Below are 4,891 nucleotides of genomic sequence, written 5' to 3' on the forward strand. Positions count from 1 at the left end.
GTGACTCTCGCTAAAGAAAAAAAACAGAAAACGCGTATTTTTTTCCCTTTCCGAGAGGCACGGCCGTGACTCTCGCAAAAGCAAAACCGTGACTCTCGCGAAAGAAAAAAAACAGAAAACGCGTTTTGTTTTTCCCTTTCCAAGAGGCACGGCCGTGACTCTCACGAAAGTACAACCGTGCCTCTCGCGGAAGTAAAACCGTGACTCTCGCGAAAGAAAAAAAACAGAAAACGCGTTTTTTCCCTTTCCGAGAGGCACGGCCGTGACTCTCGCAAAAGCACAACCGTGCCTCTCGTGGAAGCAAAACCGTGACTCTCGCGAAAGAAAAAAACAGAAAACGCGTTTTGTTTTTCCCTTTCCGAGAGGCACGGCCGTGACTCTCACGAAAGCACAACCGTGCCTCTCGCGGAAGTAAAACCGTGACTCTCGCGAAAGAAAGAAAAACAGAAAACGCGTTTTTTTCGTTTCCGAAAGGCACGGCCGTGACTCTCGCTAAAGCACAACCATGCCTCTCGCGAAACGAAACGCTAAGGAAGACCGGGGAAAAACCAAAACGTTGGAAAAAACTGGAAAAAAACCCGTATAAAAAGCCGAAAACGCGTGCGGAAAAATAAAAAAAACAAAATCTGAAGGGAGCGTCCAGAGCGCGACACGTGGCGAATGGCTGAGAGCGCCAAGTGGCGCTGATCGTTGCGAGGCTCCCGAAGGAGCGCTCGTTAACTAGTTGCTCCCAGTGAAAGGACGTAGCAAGCGCTATAAGGGTCTGGTTTGGCCCATGCACATGATATAGTGACTATGCAGCAGTTTTGCGGCGTTTCCTAAATGGCGCCCGTAGCGCCCTTTGCTTCATTATTTACAAAACAGCGCACACACCCCGTCACGTTGGGCCGACCGTTTTTTTTGTTTGTAAACTGCAAAAAATGTGTGAGAGATGGGCTTCAAACCCACGACGAGCTAGTTCAGTGACCCAAGCGATAGCCACCCGACCACATCATTTCTTTTCTTTCATTTTCTTTTTTCTTTTTTTATTTTTTTTCTCTGTCCTTTTCTCTTTCTTTTTTCAAATTCGTGAACTTTTTATTCAAACATATTATTTTCTAATAAATCCATGAACGTTTCTCCAAACTCATGAACTTTATTTCCAAATTGATCAAAGTTTTTTCCAAATTAGTAAAAAAATCAATTTTGTGTTTTTTTTCAAGGTCGATGAACTTTTTTCCAAAATTGATGATTTTTTAAAAAAAAATATGAACTTTTTCATGGGCGATGAATCTTAAAATTCATTGATTTCTTTTTCTTTGTCCTTTTGCTTTCTTTTCTCAAATTCCCGAACTTTTTGGTCAAATATATTAATTTTTCAAGAATTCATGAACTTTTTTCCAAACTCATGATCTTTATTTCCAAATCGATGAATGTGTCTGCAAATCGGTGGATTTTTTTAAAGTTGATGAACTTTTTCAAATTTGTGATTTTTTTTTCAAAATCGATGAACTTTTTGCGCAAATTGATGATTTTTTTTGACGATTTGTTGTGAAGTTTTTTGAAAATTGATGGACTTTTTCCAAATCCTTTGATTTTTTTAAAAGAAAATATCGATGCAATAAAACAGTGATCAAATTAGCGAGTGAACAGGCTATGAATCAGCGAGCGGACGACTATGGGCCTTCGTGGAAACAGCCCACAGAATAACGCTGAAGGTGCCAGTTAGGGGCTCCCCTCTTTCGCTCCATTAGTTGCGTGAAGTGAGATTCGAACTCTCGACCTCCGTGTTTACATTCACCAGCAGTAATCAACTGAGAAAGCTAACCGTTGTGCATAGTCACTTTCGTTTTTCTTCTTGTTGTACGTCTTCTCTGTCTGGTTTTCTTATTCTTTTTTTGGTTTTGCTTGGTCGTTTTTCTTAGTTTTTTTATTTTCTTTTCCATTTGCTTAAATTTGTGAACTTTTAAAAACATCATGGAAAATTTGAAATTCTTGAACATTATCAAATTCATGAACATTTTCTTAAATTCGTGAAAAACAAACTCAAATCCGTGAAAATTTTCAAATCCATGATAGTTTTTGAAATCCAGATTTTTTTTTCAAAATTGAAAACTATTTTGTCAAATGCGTGAACTTTTTTCAAATCGATGAGATTTTTACAATTACACAAAAAATTTCTTTTCAAATTTGTTAACTTTATTTCTTCTTCAAACTGAGTGCACTCTTTTTTTCAAATCAAATGAACTTTTTTCAATTTCCATTTTTTTTTAAATTCGTGAAATTTTTTCAACTCAATAAACTCTTTTATTTTTGCGATTTTCCCGAATTCATGAACTTTTTTCAAATCGATGAAGCTTTTTCAATTTCACAATTTGATTTTAATTCTTGATTTTTTTGCAAGTCTATGAACTTTTTAAAATCACAAAAAACGGTGGTCATTCTATTTCCTGAACCAGTAGTACAACATAACCGAGAAAAAACAAGAGGCGAGAAAGGCGAGTTGAGCGAGCAAATGAATAACGAAGCGAGGGTGCGAATCTCGATGGGTCATGGCCCGCTCCCGCTCGCGTGAGCACCGGTTTCTTGTTTTGGCGCTATAGGCATTGATGAGGAGGTCTTGAAACCGAGGCCTATGTGGTGCCGAGGTCGGAGGAAGGTGTTGGGCCAAGGGGAATGGATTCAGGCCCACCCAATTCGGCTCTGGCTAGTCACATTTGTGACAAGCTCACATCAGTGCTCCTTGGATGATGTGTGTGAGGCTAATCATTTTAGAAATTCTCGATATTGTGTACGTCATTTGTTTCAACACGCTGCAATATTGTGTCTTTTGTGGCAAACACATGGGTGGCGATGAATTTGGGTATCTGCTGCAAATAGTGTGTTCAGTTTCATATTTTGTTCGCATTGCTACAAATTTTGGCTTCTATGTTACATATGTGTGGATCTCTCGGCAATTTAGTACAACTAGGGAGGATTTTTTTTTTGCGGGGTACTAGGGAGGATTTGTTGCATACGCTAATTTTCTTTTGCCACATCGGCATATTTGAAATGTTACGACATGTTATTGATACGCCACACGAAAAATGCTACGATGTTGCAAACATGTCAACGTTACCACATGGTATTTCAATTCTGTATGGATCAGACGTTCCAGATTTTGATTTTATGTTTGATAAGGCGGCCGATGCCTAGAGCACCCAAAAATAAACGTTTTCATGGCAGCGAGGTATGTGGACAGGGAGAATTGTTCTGAAAACGAACGTTTTGTAAGGTTCTGGAGAACGTTGCTTTGGAATCTTCCACCTGCTTATGCCAATAGTTTTTAACTATACTTGGATTTCATTCGGCCGGTGAGATGAAGTAAGCAACACGTACAGGCCGCCGATGGTGCCAATTGTCAGTACACCATAGCTTTTGCCGTACCGTCACGTTAGTTTATGACTAACGTGATTTCAGATGTTGCTTGGTCGTGGCTTTGCAGTAGTACCATGCAGCATGAAGAGGCACACTGTTTGAACCAATCAACGTGTAATACTTTTACTAGAGGAAACTTCAATTATTTTGTCTCGTCAGAAACCACAACATGTATTTTTCAAATATAAATTTGATCCACACATCAAAGATAGCAAAGACAAATTCTGCAGCGGATAGAACCGGCCGATACCATCCACAGCAAGATTTGTCTCTATTGATTCTCCATGTATACATGCATATATATCAGTTTTGTAGTTTAAATTTCATGTGATGGTGAGATGATATATGGAAGTTGTGCTACTTTTTCTCTAAGCGAGAGGTTTATGCCAGGGTTGTCGTTTCTTCCTGTGATGGTGTGATAGTGAGAGCCTGCAAGCATACACCATCTTTTCCTAAAAATATTTTTATTCTTCCAACACATTTGGAAAAAGTCTATATAGAGATCTTATGTTTGGTGCGAAGTTTTGCATTGTCGTGGCTTGTGCACAGAAGCCAAACTTAAAGCATCCAAAGATGCCTTTGTAACTACTCATTCTTGTCTTTTTCACGTAGGCTATAGATTAACACATTTTTTCACGAGGAGCTTGAAATAAATAGTTTGTTTTAGTATCTTTTTCTCCATTTTTCTGAATTATGTAAACTACTTTTTTAATACTATAAGTTAAAAGTCTTATCTAATGAGAAATACTTATATCTCACCTAACTCCTACACCGTTGGATTTAACGCAAAGATTCGTGGGGATTTTTTCCTTTTATTTTTTGTTTGGTTAATCAAATAGTATAGGAGTTAGATATGACTTTGTTAATTCTAGATGAGAATTAACAAATCCGTATTTAAAACATTGAGAGCATGTATACACGATTGCACAAAAGGTAGGAGCATACTCTCTCCATCCGCGAATAAGTGTATTTCTGGAAGTCAAAGTTTTAAAACTTTGACCAAATTTATATGAAAAAGTAGCAGCATTTATGGCAACAAATTAGTATCATTAGATCCGTGTTGAAATGTACTTTTATAATATATCAATCTGATGTCATATATATTACTACTTTTTTCTATATAGTTGGTCAAAATTCTAAGACTTTGACTTAAAAAAAAGTACACTTATTCATGGACGGGGAAGTAGAAGGTTGAGGGAAAATGCTACCATTCAGCCGGCTGATGCCCGTGCAACCGCCAGATTGATCCTGGTCGAGCGCTCACGCTGGCCACAAGTCCCGTGCAGCCAATTTTTCTTTCTTTTTGCAACAGGCATATTGTTTCAGAAGGTTTCTCCGACAGAGGTCTTGTTTCAAAACAAAAAGAATGGTTCGGCGGTGAAGTTTTTCAGCAAAAGGTCTAGTTTCAGAAGGTTTCTGCAACAAAAGTCTTCTTTCAGAAAGAAAAAAATGCTTCGATGGTGAAGATTGTTTTCTTCTGCAACAGGGGTCTTGT

Source organism: Triticum aestivum, chromosome 2D, assembly GCF_018294505.1.
Source record: "Triticum aestivum cultivar Chinese Spring chromosome 2D, IWGSC CS RefSeq v2.1, whole genome shotgun sequence".
In the NCBI taxonomy this organism is placed as follows: Eukaryota; Viridiplantae; Streptophyta; class Magnoliopsida; order Poales; family Poaceae; genus Triticum; species Triticum aestivum.